Source organism: Eschrichtius robustus, chromosome 9, assembly GCF_028021215.1.
Source record: "Eschrichtius robustus isolate mEscRob2 chromosome 9, mEscRob2.pri, whole genome shotgun sequence".
In the NCBI taxonomy this organism is placed as follows: Eukaryota; Metazoa; Chordata; class Mammalia; order Artiodactyla; family Eschrichtiidae; genus Eschrichtius; species Eschrichtius robustus.
This window is the reverse complement of record NC_090832.1, coordinates 36406394-36425667: the sequence shown is the minus strand read 5'-3', so window position 1 is coordinate 36425667 and position 19274 is coordinate 36406394.

Genomic DNA, 19274 nt, shown 5'->3' with positions numbered 1-19274 from the left:
CAGACTTAATTATTTTTTTTTCTGTGCCAAGCCAAATGGACTCATAAAACAAGTGATAAAGCTGTAAATTGTGTACTTAGTTACAAATGTATTCAGAATAAATATGGTTTGTATTTGTAAATACAAATATCATAGTGCTATGGGATTCAAACTTAATCCATTACAATAGAGAAAAATACAAATATATGACCCTTGTGCATAAAGTACATTCCTAGCAAAGTACTGCAGCAATGGATAATACGTTTGTCTTTGTTTTAGGTGCCAAAAATGTGGTTCAGAGTTCTGGGAGATATGACCAACTCACCTCCTTTCTTGCCTCTCGCTGTCCCCCCACAAACTTCAATATTTAATCTGATCAAATGGGAACATTACATGGTGATTTTCATATAAGTTGCATATATTTGCACGTATTTAAGAATATGGTCTTTAAAAAAGTGATATGCTAATTTTTAAAAAGAGGATGTTTTATACTTCTATGAATGTAGAAACTGAGGACTATAATAAAGAAGCAACCATGTTAGCTATTATTTTCTTTTGCTATGAGAATAATTTTTTACTACTGTTAGAACAATTTGTACAAATACTCTCTTTTGTGCATTTTTTCCCTTATTTCTTACAGTGAGATCATAAAATCGTGATTGACCACAATAATAGATGGTTGCCCTAGATCGGGTTTTGATGTCACAAATTCACCATTTCACTTTAGGATCAAATAGATGGAGAACTTAAACTAGGAGGAAGCAAAACCCTGTTTAAATATAAAGAGCTTTGACAATTGTCTCGGATAGTTAAAAGGATTATGAGAAACATATGAAAGGTAATAGGTACATGTTTGTTTGACAATAGAGTCTGAAGTTTCTTCTGTTCTGAATGTTCTGCTTTACAAAGAGAAAATGTAAATTTAAAAGATAAATTATTATATTTGATTTAAGGACTTTTTTTCTATTTAACAACAAAAGCTACTTTATAATGATAAGATTCTGGCAAACTATTGTCTTCTTTCCAAAAATAAACTACTTTAAAATAAATGTCTAATAAAAATACTTTTTAATTTTAGCAGTATATTTGGACAAATTAGCACTTCAAGAATATCCATTTATAATTAACATAATTAACATAAAATATAATTTAAAAAATTAAACAATGCATTAAGAAATGTAAGGTCCCCATTAAGAAGCCCCACATGTTTTATGAAGTCCTGGTAGACTTCAAGTGGCTCAGCTGGCAACCACCTTCCACTCAGCCTATACTGAATACTTACTATTTACATTGAACTATCCCCCTCCAACCGGAATCCAGCATCCTTCCTGCTGACTATGTAAATATAACTATAGCGACTCCTAAAAAGTAGTTTGGTCACTAAAACCACTTCTGCACAAGCCATAAGCTTTTCATGCCTAAACTGAAAATTGAATTCATTTCTCAAATCAAATGTTACTTCTTCTGTGTAGCTTTCTTCAATTTTCTAATCCCACCTCAACCGAGTTAAATTCAGGTCTCCCTCCTCTGCAATCTTGTTACATTTTCCCTGGACACACACACACACACTTGCACTGGAGCCATGCCCACATTTTAATGTGTATCCTGAGTTTGCCTGGTCATTTTCTGTATGTGATCATGGAACGACATGGAAAATTTCTTATTGTACACTCATTAAATAAAAAAATCCAATTAATATGTGATGAGTAAGTGAGTGAGTAAATGAACTGATGAAAAGTAGTTAGGAGAAAATTAATTTGGCACCCTAAATCACAGATAAGTTACTCATCCTATGAACTCTTTTTTTTGAATTTTATTTTATTTTTTTAATACAGCAGCTTATTAGTTATCTATTTTATACATATTAGTGTATATATGTCAATCTCAATCTCCCAATTCATCCCACCACCACCCCCCTCCCCGCTTTCCCCCCCTTGGTGTCCATACGTTTGTTCTCTACATCTGTGTCTCTATTTCTGCCTTGCAAACCGGTTCATCTGTACCATATTTCTGGATTCCACATATATACGTTAATATACAATATTTGTTCTTCTCTTTCTGACTTCCTTCACTCTGTCTGACAGTCTATAGGTCCATCCACATCTCTACAAATGACCCAATTTCGTTCCTTTTTATGGCTGAGTAATATTCCATTCTATATATGTACCACATCTTCTTTATCCATTCATCTGTTGATGGGCATTTAGGTTGCTTCCATGTCCTGGCTATCGTAAATAGTGCTGCAGTGAACATTGGGGTGCATGTGTCTTTTTGAATTATGATTTTCTCTGGGTGTGTGCCCAGGAGTGGGATTGCTGGGTCATATGGTAATTCTATTTTTAGTTTTTTACAAAACCTCCATACTGTTCTCCATAGTGGCTGTATCGATTTACATTCCCATCAACAGTGCAAGAGGGTTCCCTTTTCTCCACACCCACTCCAGCATTTGTTGTTTGTAGATTTTCTGATGATGCCCATTCTAACTGGTGTGAAGTGATACCTCATTGTGGTTTTGATTTGCATTTCTCTAATAATTAGTGATGTTGAGCATCTTTTCATATGCCTCTTGGCCATCTGTATGTCTTCTTTGGAGAACTGTCTATTTAGGTCTTCTGCCCATTTTTTGATTGGGTTGCTTGTTTTTTTAAATATTGAGCTGCGTGAGCTGTTTATATATTTTGGAGATTAATCCTTTGTCCATTGATTCGTTTGCAAATATTTTCTCCCATTCTGAGGGTTGTCTTTTTGTCTTGCTTATAGTTTCCTTTGCTGTGCAAAAGGTTTTAAGTTTCATCAGGTCCCATTTGTTTATTTTTGTTTTTATTTCCATTACTCTAGGAGGTTCATCCTGTGAACTCTTGATCCTCACTCTACGTGAACCTGTTTCTAGGCTCACAATCTAAAATTCATTTAATAGCAAAATGAGAAATATAATTCAGTTCAGCTTGCTATTTAAATATGAAACTATATTGCTTATGTGATAATGTTTCTAAATTCTGAGAGAATTAAATGGACTTCACCTTTTACTCTTTCTATGAAAAGTATCTGAATCCAGAAGCAAGTAATAATGGAGAAATTATTCATAAGATGATTCCATGAACACAGTGTGTCTTAAGTATTTTTGAGGCTCTTTGAAAAGAGTGTTCAAATTGTTGGAAGTTTGGAAAACAAGTGCTTGCTCCTTTGCAACTTCAAGTCTTTTTTTGAATGAGAAGAGTAACAAACAGGTAATAGCAGATATATATATTTTAAATATTTGGATTTAGGTAATTAATGCTCTTTATGTCCTCTTATGTTTTTGTTTTTGTTGAGAAGACATTTACATATTTTTCTTCCTACTATATATATTTTATAATTGAAAACAATGCTCTCATTAACTATTAATTAGTTTATCTGAGTTTGCTACATTGACCTTTAATCCCCCCAAAGACCTAAAAGAAACAGGAGCATCAGTCACTTAGATATCACAAAAATCAAGAAATTGAAAAAATATGCATATTGTTTTTCATTGCTACTGTCATTTTCATTCCTTTGAATGTTTAATAGTGGAATGTCTAGTTTTATTCTTTGTCTATGCCTTTAGAATAATTGTAGCTACTTTTAGTATTAATGGTAGTCTATGCCTTTAAAATTGAGCTTAATCCTATTTATTTGGGTTTAAACACTTTAAGATCCCAGATACCATATACACTTTGTGAAATTAATAATCAAGAATCTATTGTGTTTGATTAAAAGTGATAGAAACAGCTCTCAAACTAGCTTAAGTGAAAAAGGAAATTTATAGGAAAGATGCTGGGATAGACCACATAAAGGAAGATATCAGGAACTAGGATAGCCTGAGGGATGTCAGAAACTCTCTCCCTCTAATCTGTGCTTCTTTCTGGGTTTTAGGGACATGGCTGCGGGAAGTTCTGGGGTCTCAGACTTTGAGCTTCACAATCAGGGAGGAAAGAAAGATTCTTATCATCTCTAGCAAAAAAATCCTTGGGAAGAACTCTGACTGGCTCACCTCGCTGCATATACCCATCCCTGGACCAATCCCTGTGGCCACAACTAAAGCAAATTGTAAGTGATCCAGCCTGGGTCACATGATAACCTCTGTGGTCAAGATATGGGACTGTTTTTCAAAGGATGATGACAGGGATACCAGGCCATCAGTGGCAATAGCCACTCCAAAAAGAAACCAATCACTTTTATTTTATTAACCTTTTATTCCTCATTCTGTAACATCTAATAGAGATTATAGAAAAAATGATGATTTGTATCAGGTGTCAAATATTTGTAACGGTGCTATTAATTTAAAGGTGGAAATATTGTGTCTGTACAACATTTAAATATTTGCTCTGGCAAGGGATTATTATGAAAAAAAAAAAAAAAAGAAAAAAAGAAACCACCACTATTGAGGCCAGATGTTAAAGAGAAAATTTAACTGAAACATTAGAATGTAATGGGTTATGAGATTTTAAAGTGAGATGCCAGACCAAGATGAAATTTTTCAAAGGAAGTGTCTGTAAAAGGATGTCTTGACTCTGAAAACCGCTTACTCTCATTGGAAATATAGATAGTAAAGAAAGCAGAAAGGGAGAGGAGATTAGTGAAAAGGATTTTTTTGAACAAAATTATGATTCCCTCTTCATCTTGAGAGAGAGGATTTCTAACAGGATTACTCAAAAAGGCTAAGCTATGGCCCCGCAGTTAGGGAGTCACAGGGAAATAAAGAGGGTAAGGGAGTGGTTGGCTGCAATAAAAGTCACATTATATTAGGTATGTGGGGTTAAGGATGCCTGAGTGTCTTCCACACATTGTATGAGGTTAAGAGAGAGAGAGAGCTGAGCAGGTGCTTTATTAGATACTGTACAAGGAACATCCATGAGAGGCCAAACAAGCCTCAAAAGGAGAAGTTAGAGGTGAATCACCAGACTCATTATGGCAGAGAAGTAAGCAACCACTGAAATGGAGCGCATTTGCCCCAGTCAGGGGAACTGCAGATCAGAGACCACCTGGAATGGGGAGAGGGTAGGCTAGGGCATTTCAAACAAATATAGAATTTCCCCGGAGGAGAAAGTGTTGACTTTGAACATCTGCCAGCCCTTGAGAAAGAGAAGGCAAGTTAAGACAGTGGCAGTCAAGTAAGAATTTTCCTGCCCCCAGCTCATCCCCTGTCCTTCCTCTCACATTGCCTCTGGAGGGAAGATTCAAAAATCATGGTTAGCAAGATGGAGGTGTAGGAGAGACCTAAAGGGAAGAATCAGAGATAAAAAGATACAAAATTAGTATCCCTCCCTGCTTTACTGGCTTCTTGCTTATAGCAAGCCTACAGGCACCATCTGGGGGACTGGAAGTAGCTCTAATTTTAAATGTGGTCGGATACTTTGACTGTAGCATGAGACTGGATGTTCTAAGTACCAAATCCAGGCTTTGATTATAGAACCAAACCCGGAGTGGTCATAGTTCTTTTTATTATCTGAAAGTGAGAAGAAGAGTCATGGGCTACTTGTGCTTTATTCCAGAGGCAAAGTGAAGAGCTCATATCACTGAATAAATTTTAAGGGAGAGTGGGTGGGGAAAAATGTATATTTCTGATCACAATCTTTGAGTTCTGTTTTTTCCCTCTTTCTTTCTTTCTTTCTTTTCTTCTTTCCTTCCTTCCTTCCTCCCTCCCCCTCCCTCTCTTTCTTTCTTCCTTCTTCTCTTCCTTCCTTCCTCCCTCCCCCCTCCCTCTTCCTTCCTCTCTTTCTTTCTTCCTTCCTCCCTTCCTCCCTCCCTTCCTTCCTTCCTCTCTTCCTTCCTCACTTCCTTCCTCTCTCTCTCTCCCTTCCTTTCTTCCTTTCTTCCTTTCCTTTCTTTCTTTCACAGAGATAGTCCCTTAACTGAATTTTCAGGTTCTTAGTCTATACCTAACCAATCAGTTCTTGTGAAGTGGTATCTGTTGTTCTATTTTATCAGGTCTGATACAGATAAATTCTGTGTATTACATTATTTGTGTCTATGTGTATCAATGCATTTATATTTTATATTCTTTATCATTTAGCTTACCAGGTGTCCCAATAAAATAATTATAGAAACAGCTTTGTTGAACTTAAAAGTTATTTGAGAGTCAGCTTCATATTATAAAAGTAATAGAGAAATATCAACCACTTATTAGAACTTGCAAAATATATTTTTACAGATTAAAATGAAAAACAAAATGCCATTTAAGTGTTTTAATTGGTTTCAGTTTTACAACTGCAAGCCAGATGGTTTCTTTTCAAGTAGTTTATAATGTCTTTGCCAAATAACTGAATTACCAAACCAGCTGTGATTATTAACATTTACCTAAATAGAAAAACATGTCTGCTATTTGTTTGCTAAGAGAGTACCTGCTTTGCAAAAGTTTGGCAAGCAAATCATGACTCTACTCTGGATAGCATAGTATTTTAATAAAATAGAGAGCAGAGGTAAAAGTGATGCACATATTAACTCATATCCTAAAATGAATGCTGATTTAAAATTTGAACTTATTTATCATGTGTCAAAACCAATCTCTTGTGGATTCTTCCAATTTTATGATTCTACAATTGTAAATTTTATTTACATTTTTAATGTGAAGAAGCTGCTTTAGGCTTTTTAAAACTCTGTTAATAATTCTCTTTAACTGCTTGTTAAAATGTTATATTCTGGAAGCAACTGGTCCTTACAGAAATATGTTTCTGATGTAAGCTGAGGTTTTCTAACTCTAAACTTTTAGCAAATGTAAATTTCTAGATACTAATTGTAACTGGAGTGCTGAATGCACATTCAATTCTGTAAAAAAAAAAAAAAGATAAACAGAAACCTCAATTAAATAGAGATGGGAGACCAGAACAGGAAGCTCTCATGCCCTTTGACAAAAACAGAGCCCAACAGGAAAAAGAAAGAATCCTCTTCTTTCCTGGCAAGGACTCAGCCAATGAAAATCCATGGACTCTGTGTTTTCTACAGCCCTCCCAACTTCCTTTTTCCCCCTCTATAAAAGTGTTCTCCTTCCCTTGCCCTGAGGGGATTTGCATGTAGTTCATCATGATTGCAGACCCCAAGTTGCAACTCTCTGCTCATTCCAAAGAAATCCATCTTTGCTGGAGAAATATCTGGCAGTCTGTTTGTTTCAGGTCAAAACAATTCTCTTTAGAGCCAATTAAGGACGGAGACATTTAAGGGGAAGTAATGGTGAGAATTGTTTCAGTTCTTTTATCAAAAAGATACATTATCAGGAAAAATTCTGATTAGAAAATGACATTGTAAATATTCCATGACAGTCCTTTTCCAACCAGAATTTTCCTTGGTAATTTACTGTTTATTTTTGTAAATAAACAGTAAGTTGTAAACAACTTATTTTGTCTCACAAGTCTATGGTCGGCTAGGCATTTTTACTGACCTGGGTTTAGTTTGGCTGATCACAGTGGGATTCTCTCAGATATCTATCTGTAGTCAGCTGGAGGCTCTGAGGGGCCTGGTTGGTATAGGATGGTCAGCATAGTGATGACTCAACTCTCCTCCAGGTGTTCCTCACATTAGCAAGCTAGCCCAGGGATGAGCAGCAAGAGAGCGAGTCCCAATGCACAAGAACTTTTCTCATCTCTGGTTGTGTTCTGTCTGATAACATTTCAGTGGCCAGTGTGAGTACTGTGTCTAGCTCAGAGTCAAAGAGTGGGGCAGAATGCCCTGCCTTTGATGGGAAGAGTAAAGAATTGGGGCGATCAATGCAATCAATCAAACACACGTTCATATAGGTTTATACTTTGATAGCTCTCCTGGGTATGATGTATTCAATACCATAATTTGCTTAATAATTTCTCTACTTATGGATGTTCAGATTGATTCTACTTTTTTTGCAATTACAGCCAATGCTGCCATAAAAATCTATGTACATACAACTTTATACACATGTATGAATTTAAAAATTTAATTATCAAATTTTAAACATACAAGAATATGTCCTCACCACTGAGATTAAATGGCTTTTCATATTTTGTCCTACTTGTTTCAATCTTTGCAAGTACCTTGTTGGTTTCTTTTAAGAAATAGAAATAGCTAAAACCCCATCACTTATCCTTCCCTCCATTTCTAGAGGCAATGACTTACCCTGAAGTTGGTATGTCATTCCAGTGTGTGCTGTATATGCCTTTTTATTTATGTAAAACTATAGTGCTATTTTATATTTGAACATTTTTATATCAGTGTTATCATGCTACGTGTAAGTTTTTGCAGCTTCCATTTTTATACATTATATTTTAAAATTTATCCTTATTAATACATGTAAATTTATTTCAGTAATTTTAATAGCTATATTGCATTATTCCACTGCATGAGTAAACCAGTTATTGAGATGTAGTTGTGTTTTCCCAAAGTCTTGTTGTTGCAAAGAGTGCTCAGTGGCCATCCTTGTGCATATTTCTTTGTGCATGTATGTGAAAGTTTATCAAGGGCAGAAACCCAGAATAATTTTGGCTTAGCAGAGTATATGCATCTTGTTTTGCTTTTTACCATCTCTCCAGGAATGTATTCCTTGCATCTCACAAGAATTTGATATTTTCCAACCTAGTAGTTTATGCCAATCTGATGATTCTGAAATTGTATCTCATCGTTACTTAAATTTATATTCCCAAGATTTTAGGCATATTTTCCTATGTTTATTTTCTATTTCAGTTTCTATTCCTGACTCTTTACTTTTCCATTTAAATTTTGGGTCTGCTTGTTAGGTCCCACAAAAATCTCGTGGATTGAAATTGCATTAATTTTATGGATGAATTTTGGGGAAAACTCATTTTTATTATTCATGATTGCTATTCATAAACATGTTATAGCATTTATTTATTTAAGACTTTTATATGCCTTAAATAATGTTTAGCTATATTCTCCATAAAAGTAATTGTGTCTCATTTATTAGATTTATTCTCAGGAAATGTACGGTTTTTGTTACCATTGTAGACGATAACTTTTTAAAAGTATATTTTTCTATTTGTTGTTCAGGTACATTGACACTCCTGATTTTATATACTAAGCTCATATCAAACAAACTTGCTATCCTCTTTTATTCACGGATGTTACCTGCATTCTCACAATATTTTCTACAAATAGTGACAGTTTTCAAAATTTTTCTTTCTTCTACAACCTATTTTTTATAACTCTTTTACCTTATTTCACTAGAAAGATCATCTAATGTAATGTTGACTAGAAGCAGTGATTGTCTATATCACCATCTTTGCTTCTGAATTATAAAGGAATTATTTATAATGTTTCAAAGTTGCTGTGAGTTTTGATAGATAACCTTCCTCAGGGAGGGAAGTTTCCTTCTACTCCTAGTTTGCTAGTAGTTTTATTAAGTTATGAATGTGATTAACTTTATCAAAGTTGTTTTACTTCTATGGAAATGTTCATATGATATTTTCTCCCCTTTAATGTGTCATTGTGATAAATTTTTATTAGTAGCTATTCCAAAGTTAATAATCCTTATATTACTGGGTTAAATGTATTTTTCAATCTATTGCTGATTTTTTGGGTAAGATTTTTATTTAGAATTTTCTGTCTAGTTCATAAGTAAGATCTTCCTATATATTTTTTCTTTTATTGTCCTTATCTAGTTTTATATTAAAATTACACTATCTTCCTTTAAAAAGTTAAGAAACGTTCCCTTTCATCTTTCTCCTCTTAATATCTTCCTATCTCTGAGGTTTTCTGCAGTTTTCCTGTGGTGCATTTGCTGTATATTAATTTATTTTTTCCTGCTTCTACTTTAGCAATCTGAGATTTCATATCTTTTGTCAACTCTGGAAAATTCTAAGCCATTTAAAAAGTATTGCCTCTCCTTTATTCTCTCTAGTCCCTCAATCTAAAACTCATTTTTAATTTACGTTGGACATTTTCATTCTAACCTCACCATCTCTTAATTTCCCTTGAGTAATTTCCACAATTTTACATACAGTGTATCTCTGTTCCACATTCTAGGTAATTTCCTTAAATCTATTTTCCAGTTAAATAACTCTCTTTAGCTTTTATTCTATCTTTAATTGTTTTAAGACTGATATTTTGATTCTCCTTCAGATTTTTGCTCTATTGTCTCATATACTTGTGGATATAATGCTGCTGTTTGTACTTTCTGACTTTGGCTAATTCTGCTTTCTTTGGATTGTGTGTGTGTGTGTGTGTATGTGTGTAAGTTATATTTCCTATTCCTCTTCTTTTAAAAACATTGCTTTAATATTTTAATATACATATTTAATAAAATATAAAGTTGTCCAATATTTATACTTTCCTTCCCCCAATAGAACATTAAAATATTTTCATTCTGGACTTCCCTGGTGGTGCAGTGGTTAAGAATCCACCTGCCAATGCAGGGGACACAGGTTCGAGCCCTGGTCTGGGAAGATCCCACATGCCGCAGAACAACTAAACCCCTGCACCACAACTACTAGAGCCCGTGAGCCACAACTACTGAGCCCGTGTGCCACAGCTACAGAAGCCTGCACACCTAGAGCCTGTGCTCTGCAACAAGAGAAGCCACCGCAATGAGAAACCCACGCACCGCAACAAAGAGTAGCCTCTGCTTGCCTCAACTAGAGAAAGCCCACGTGCAGCAATGAAGACCCAACGCAGCCAAAAATAAAAAAAACTAAAAAATAAAAATATTTTCATTCTGATTATCCTTCCTTCTATCTCACATGTCAATGTTGTCCAAGATTTAATTTCCACTAAATTCTCCCAAATTGAGTATTATTATTACTTTATAGAATCAATGTTTGTTTAGATTTATCCACTTGTGTATTACTGTTTATATACAATTTCGTCTTTCTGGTTTTAATTTCTTTTTTCCTGAAGGACATCCTCTAGGCATTCTTACTGTAAAAGTTATTGATGGTAATGATCACTTTCTTGTTTGTCTGAAAATGTCTTTTTTATTGCCCTCATTTCTGAATGATGGTTTAGTTATAAAATCCTACATTGAGTGTTATTAGCTTTAAATAGTTTGAAGTTGTCTTTTCACTATCTTTTGGCTTCCATGCTTACTATCAAGAATTATATTCTTAGCTTAATTTTCTTCTTTTGTAGGCTGTGATTAATCTCTAGATGCATTTACCATATTTCCTTTGCCAATGGTAATACTAAGCAGTTTTTCTAACATGTTTCTAGGTGTAGATTTTGTTTTATTTATCCTGCCTGAGATGCATGTTTCTTGAAGGTGAAAATTCAGTTCTGGAAAATTCTAGCCATTATCTTTTGACTATTTCTTCTCTTCAGTTTTGTCAATTCTCTCCTCCTGGAACTCCTATAATTTTTCTCCATATTTTAAAAATTCTCTTTCATCTTTTCCATCACTTTATAATTTCCTCAATTTACAAGTTACTACTTTTCTATTTTGCTGTTTCTAATGTCCTATTTAATTATTTAATTTAAAATAATATTCTTTTAAAATGTATTGTTATTTTAATTTTTAAAAATATGGCTGGCTTCAGTTTTTGGTAATGACTTGTTAATTTTAATTTAAAAATTTTAAACATTTATATCTTTATTCAGTCATTTCTTCATCTGATGTTCTTCAGGATCTACTTCAGGTGACTGTTACTTCTCTTGTTTTTGCTGCTCTTGGTTAGTTTCTTTACATGTTCTCTAATTTTGCATTATAAATTTATGTACAGAGGTAAATGGGTAGAGAGGATAGAAACTTGGAGGATAATACAAGGATACTGCTGTCATCATCTGCTGTGCAGTCAAATACAAGCGTTTTTCTTTTAAAGCACATCTTTATGTTTGGTGTATGATTATGATAATTGAACTAATCATATAACTTAATATTTAATTAATTTTTGGTAGGAAAATATCTTAGAGAACATAATGACAAACCATTATGGGAGCACTTGATATAAACAGAAAATTGTCCATGTGAGGACAGCTTTACAAGAGTCACACAATAATTATTTCCTACAAAAACAGTAAGGTAGCCAAAATCTGGGAAATGTACCCTATAGTGATAGTATTAGGTATTTCCCCCTTTTAAGATAATATAATTCATGTTAAGAGAGATTAAGCCACTTGCCCAAGTTCTCAAAGCTAATAAGTGGCAGATGTGTACTCTGATTCCAGTTTATTTGACTTCAAAATCCATTTTAATCTCTACTCATACTGACTTCCAGGAAAACCTCCAGTGTCAGAGGCTTCTTGTTATTACACATTCTTTGGTTTTTAGCTAGGTACATTGTAGCCCAAATACAAATAACATTTTCTACCCCAACGTACATCTTGGTGTGGTCATGTATCAGAGTTCTGTCCAGAGGAATAGAAATGATATGGTATGGTTGTCCCTCAGTTGAGGGGGTGGAGTTGGTTCCAGGACCCTCCCCTCCCCGCAGATACCAAACTCCCCATGCTCAAGTCTGTTATATAAAATGGCACAGTACAGTGGGCTGGTTCCACGTCTGCTGATCTGGAGGGCCAACTGTATATGTGACTTTCACATACCCTAAAGAAAGGGGCATGTGCTTCATTTCCACTTAATCCTTTGTTCTTGCTGGAGCACTGATGTGCTTACAGAAGATCAAGTTTAAGGATGTGTCCATGTTAAAAAATCAGTTTTCCATAACGAGTAAGACATTTTTGTTACTGCCTTTGCTAGTCTCATAATATAGTTAACCCTTGAACAATGCAGTGGTTAAGAGCACTGACACCCACCATAGTCGAAAATCCTGGTCACTACAGTAGGTAAATTATCCTTATTGGATGTTTCACATCCATGGATTCAATCTGATTGTGTAGTACGTATTTACTGGAAAAAAATCCACGTATAAGTGGACCCCAGTAGTTCAACCCATGTTGTTCAAGGGTCAGCTGTACGAAAAACCTCATTTAAATCAATTTTTAAAATATAAATCACTTTGACTAGATTTGATCAAAATTTTAAAAAGTGGATTCCTCTCCCCATTTTATTATAAATGTATTTTCCTATAGAGAAGTAATGTCACCACATTAAATAAGTAAGAAATTACAGAGAAAAAAATGACCCATAAATTGATAACCTTTATTCACATTTTGTGATTTTTCTTCTAGCCGTTTTTAATAAGCTTTTTTTAAACAAAAGATATAAAGCAAATTACATGTTTCTACCTGGTGATTAAAATCATTATTTTAAGTGAGTGCATGGCACTCCATGGAAACACTACATTTATTTAACTGGGCATTTTATGTTGTTTCCAGTTTTTTGGGTGATACATTTCATTTCCACCATATACTGAATGTGTAAGTTTTAGAAAGTTACCTCTGGGTCTCTCTTTCCTTCCATGTAAATGAAGATAATGATGGTACTTACCTCTAAAGGCCTAGAGAAGATTAAACTCACTCTTGCTTGTTAGGTGTTCAGAGCAATTCCTGACACGTGGTAAATACAAAGAATAAAACTTCTTTTTTATGTATTTTAAGGCTGAACTGACTGAAAAAGACAGACTTGATGAAGTGTAAGCAGAAACTAACTTTATCCCTTCTCTCGTTCTCCCTCCAAACGTGTTCTTTTTTTTTCTTTCTTAGATGGAAATCTCAGGATTTTACTGTCTCTCTTAGGTAATAAACTAAAAGCCCCTCTGTTTTGATGATAAAAAGTCTAGTCTAGTCTCATAATCATCCCATCATTGCAATTCAATCCAGAGAAAAAAATAAAAGCTTTGAACTCTTACCCAGTTTAAAGCTTCTCTCTCCCTTATGCCTGATCCAGACTGGGAAGCCTGGAGTGGGAGAGGAAAGTGTATTACTTTCTTCATTATAGCCTTGGTCTCTTTCTCCTCTAACTTTCCAATAAAAGTTGCTAAATAATAAGTAATTTGAAATTTTCCTCATTTTCTTAAAAATTCTTGTGTGTTTTTTTTTTCCCCCAGATAAATGTCATGGCTTTTTTAGGGATTTAAGACAAAAAGTATTACCTGGCAATAAATGGTTAGTTTATTCTTGTTTTCTTGACAATTAACCAATTGATGTCATTTAGCTTTCTTACAGAATTCTTATTAATTTATTCATGGAAAGCATTGCCAGTTTGAAAACTCTCTGGAGTCATGAAATTAAAAAAAAAAAATACTGATGATTAGATATGGGCCTATTACCAGCTGAGTAAAATTGTTAGATTGCAGTATTTCTCTTGCCCTATCCTGTTCCAAATAATGTTCTAGTAGCAGTTATTCTTCATAGTGTATAAACTGATAATAAAATGTTACAGAAAAATTATTGTTAGCAATGTAGATTTTACTCTAAGTTACGATTTTTATTTCCACTTAGTATTTCCTAATATCCATTTCTTATGGATTACTATGTCCTACTTTGAAGGCATCTTTTATCATGGAAAATACATCAAGAAGTCTAAATTTTCTGGCATTCATAACAAGAATTCGTTTCAAAGCCAATATCTTTCATCAATACTGGAAAATAGATTTGTATCCCTGTAACCACTCCATATGCAATCTAAAAAATGAGGTAATCAGTGAGGGGAAGAGGGGAAGAAGAGATGTACTTAGCTGAGCTAAACATTTGAAATATGAATATTAATTAAGAGACCATACAAGTTAGGTGAAAATTTCCAAAGCTCCTGGAGTAATTTGTCTTACAAACCACTGGACTGATAAAAAACTGAAACAGTGCACGTTCCAAAATTTTGTGAAATTCTGTATCTCGCAAATGATGAATGAAGCCATGACAAAGGTGTTTTAAAATTACAGAAATTTTTGGCAACTGTGCTTCATCTAGCTGATTGAAATTTTTATTTTAATCATTATTATAATCAACATGATATTTTAAGGACCAAACAACACAATGTGTCAAAACCTTTTGCAAACTATGATTCAACCTAAATAGTGTTAGTTACTGTCAACACTTTTTGTAACGTTTTGCTGATAAGCACAAAAGTACAAGTCAGAAATAATCTTCTAAATCATTCATTTCATTTAAAATGATCCAAAAATGTTGATTCAGAGTAATACATTACCTAGTAACATATTCCATATGTATGCATTAGTACAATTTATGAAAAGTAAAATCAAATTGTTTTCCAAGATTATGTCAAACAACAGAAAGTATTGTCAATTAAGTTTTTAGGTTTTCTAATGTAAATAATTTTCTTTATTTTAATGTATTTTAAATGAAGTACTTTAATGAAATTTTTAATGTATTTTAATGAAATTCATTCAGTAAACACTTAAACCATATACAACATCAATTACCTAAAATATGAAACATCTTATTATTTCTTGTTTTAAGTATGTTTATTACAGAATATTGGATAACATTTAAAATAATGAAACAAAATTATCCATACTCCCAATACCTAAAAACTGTTCATATTTTGGTATGTTTCCTCTCAGTGTTGTGTGTGTGTGCATTCATTCAATATTCTTGGGATCATATTATATTTAATTTGGTATGTAGGTATTTTTTTCCCACTTGGCCCTAACATGGACCTTCTTCTAGGCTATTAACAACTTTCATAAATGTCATTTTTAATATGGCCATAATAATACTTAACTGAATGTATGCACCCAAATTTACACATTAGACATGTTTAAAAAAATTTTTTTAAAACTCTGTGCATAAAATGTACCTTATATTTAGGGGTAATTTCCTTAGGACAGATTCTGAAAAACAAGTGCATCATTGTTTTAAAAAGAATCTTAATAGACACCAACAAATGTCATCAACAAAAGACAAAAATTCTCGATAGCTTAATATAATTGTTTCTCATGTACAGCAAGTCCTTAGAATAGCATGAGAGGGGGGAAATCCTTCAATAATTTTCCTTGAATACATTTTATTTTTGTCTTCCCAAAGTAAACAGCAGTATCAAAGAGGCCTTGCCCTTTTCAGATGAGGGCAAAATTTACATTAGAAGAAGAACAAGTTGGGATAAAGAAAGGGATGTATTTATCCTTCTGGTGTCAAGATCCTGTCCAGATCTTGTCCTTCCTATCTAGACTCCCTTTTACTTTCCCTGGATGTGGAGTCAAGTGCTGTCATCACTCAAGGCACTTCCAGTTTTGGGGGAAGATTCTAGTTGTGTGGGATAGGGTTAGCTGCCTCATGATTTTTAACCCGTTGAATCAAAGGAACTTAAATTACCGAAAAACTGTAAAAGAAAAGGAGGCCATTTTGAAAATTTAGGTTATGATGAAATTTTCCAATGTTTTCCTCTGTGATTCTTTAGTAAATGAAGGTGAAAGTCTATAAAAAAAAAAAATAAAAAACTTTATTTTAGGAAAGCAACTAAGCAGAATTTAGATGCTTCTCTTACACTTAAAGACAGTATGACATATCAGAAAATTAAAACACTGAGGTTAATGCCTTAAATTTTCCACATAAATTCTTCTACTTTGAGCTACTCAAACTCTATGACCATTTAATTTAATGTAAAACAGAAATAATAACATCCATACCATCCTTACTAATGTCATAGTTTTGTCAAGATCAAATAAGATAATGTACAAGGACATGCTTCATTACAGGGATAAATACAGTTATTACCCTCATATTCTATTCAACTATTCTTTTAAATATGTAAAAAATTTAAAAACGGTATTTTCATTGTAAAAGTTATGAAAAATGCAGATAAATTGAAAATTCTCTTTGATTCCTGTTCCTTGGCTTCTACCAACCTACAAAACTATTGCAGAGAATGACTTGTTAGAGTTACTTATTAGTTTGTTCTAACAGCACTGCCCACTATGGTAGCCACTAGTGACACATGGCTATTAAATGTAAATTAATCACATTTAAATGAGATTAATATTGTTAGTCACACTAGCCATATTTCAAATGCTCAACAGCCACGTGTTACTATATTGGACAGAGAAGGTAAACACATCCATCACTGAAGAAATTTCTACTGAACAGCCCTACTCTAGAATTAAGTCCAGGAAGAGAGCCTGTGGTAGGCAGAATAATGCCCTTCTCCCCCAAGATGTCAGTGCCCTAATTTCTAGCATCTGAAAATGTTAACTAGAGGATAAGAGAATGTGAAGATTTGATTAAATTAAGAATCTTCAAATGGGAAGATTATCCTGGATTATCTGGGTAGGCCCAATGTAATAACAAGGGTTCTTAGAAGAAGTCAGGAGGATCAGAGTCAGAAAAAGATGTGCTGATAGAAACAGAGGGTACAGTGATGTGCTTTGAAGATAAAGGAAGGGGCCTTGAGTCAAAGAATGGAAGTGGCCCCTAGAAGGTGGAAAAGGCGAGGAAACAGATTCTCCCTTAGAGCCTCTAGGAGGAAGGCTGACACCTTGATTTTAGGATTTCTGATCTGCAGAACTGTAAGATGATACATTTGCTTTGTTTTAAGCTATTAAGTTTGTGATAATAGCAATAGGAAACATACATATGACAATATGTGTTTCCATTCCCCCCTTTATTAACGTTGTCTCCAATTATTTCTATTATATAGATAGAGCTACAATAACATTTTTCCATATGCAGAAGCTAATATTAGATAGTGAAAAGTGCTACAGAGAAAAATAACCCACTGAAAGTGTTAGGATGTTCAGGTTGGCAGGGATATGTGCAGTGTTATATTGGTAAATGTTTAACCACTTGCTTTCCAGAAAAAAACAAAATTTGCCAGTTCCCGTGATGTAAATGCTTCTACCATGACCAATTTCTAGCTACTGACGTAACGTCACTGAACACAAGAGCTGGGAACATATGTCAGTGTCTGCACACTACTGGATCCGGGTATGTGTGTGCACATGTGTGTTTCTAAGTACATATGTGTGGAGTTCCTATTTTAAATAGAAGGTCTTTGTGATACTGACAGAGACCTGAAAAAGATGATGGAGACACTTACGAAGATGAATGGGGAAAAATATTCTTGGCAGAGGGAATAGTAAGTGTAAACACCTGATGGGGGGGGGTGGTTGGCATATCTGCTGGATTTCAGGTATGTCTGAGAGCAATCAAGGAGTCTAATATAGCTGGAAGAGAGTGAGCTGCTGAATTGTGGGAGATCAGGTCAAGAGTTAACTGTATATTCATAGGTTTCTTTGCATTTAGGGGACAGATAACGCTTCATAAGTCATTGTAGGGACTTTTATTTTGAGGGAAATGGAAGGGGATTGGGGAGAAGAGTGACATAATCTGAGTTAAATTTGGCTCTTCCGTTGAGGATAAATAGAAACAGGCTGAGACACAGGAGGGTTTTGCACAATAATCCAAGTAAGAGATGATGGTGGCTTGGCCAAAAGTGATAAGATACTGCAAGTAGAGGGGACAGAATTTGCTGAAAAATTGAATATGGGGGGAAAGAAAGTGAGGAGCCAAGGTTGACTCCAAGATTTTGGCTTGAGTAATTGAAAAGATGAAAGTGTTATCAGCTGTGACTGGGAAGATGGTGGGAGAATCAGTTTGGGGGTACAGGGATGTATCAAGAGCTAATTTTGAATGTGTTAAATTTAAGATGACTTTAAAAAATTCCAGTTCAATGAAGAATTGAACATACATGTCTGATTAGGGAAGAGAATCAACTGGAGATGTACATTTGGTACTTAAAGCCATGGTACTGGATGGAGGTCATAGAGTGAATGTAGATAGAGAAGAGACGAAATCTGAGGACTAAGTCTTGGGATACTCCAGGATTTAGAGATAAAAAACACAAAGAAACCAGAAAAGGAGACTAAAAGGCCATCAGGTAGGAGGAAAACCAAAAGAGAATAGCATCCAATTAAAGAAAATGTTTCTTGGAGGAAACAATCATAAAACCCAACAAATATTCCTGGTTAGTCAAATAAACTGAAGCCTGAGAAATGACCACTGGATTTAAAAGTGTTATTGATCAGGTTAACCAAAATAATTTTGGTGGAGAGATAGGTACTAAAGTCTGATTGCAGTGGCTTCAAGAGAGAATGGGAGGAAAGGAATTGGAGACATAAAATTTAGCCAATCCTGTCTAGTTTTTCTGTGAAAAAAATGAAAAGGAAGTTGCTAAATATAAGATCCAGAAAGAGTTTTCAAAAGGTTGGAGATATTATAGCATGTGTTTGTGCAGATGAAAAGAAAATTCAGCAAAGAAGGAAAATTCATGAAGCAAAATAGGGGAGACTTGCTAGAGGATGTCCTTAAGAAAGGGAGTGAACTGGGATCTAGGGCACAAGTGGATTAGTTGGCCTTAGACAGATGGTTCATCCATGGGAGCAGATGGAGATTGATGGGTAGATGTGGTGGTGGGAGCATGTGGAAAGTCTCTATGGGGTGCTTCTATTTTGTTATTAAAACAATGTCATCAACTGAGGGTTAGGATGGGGTAGGGAGTGTAGGGAGACTTGAAG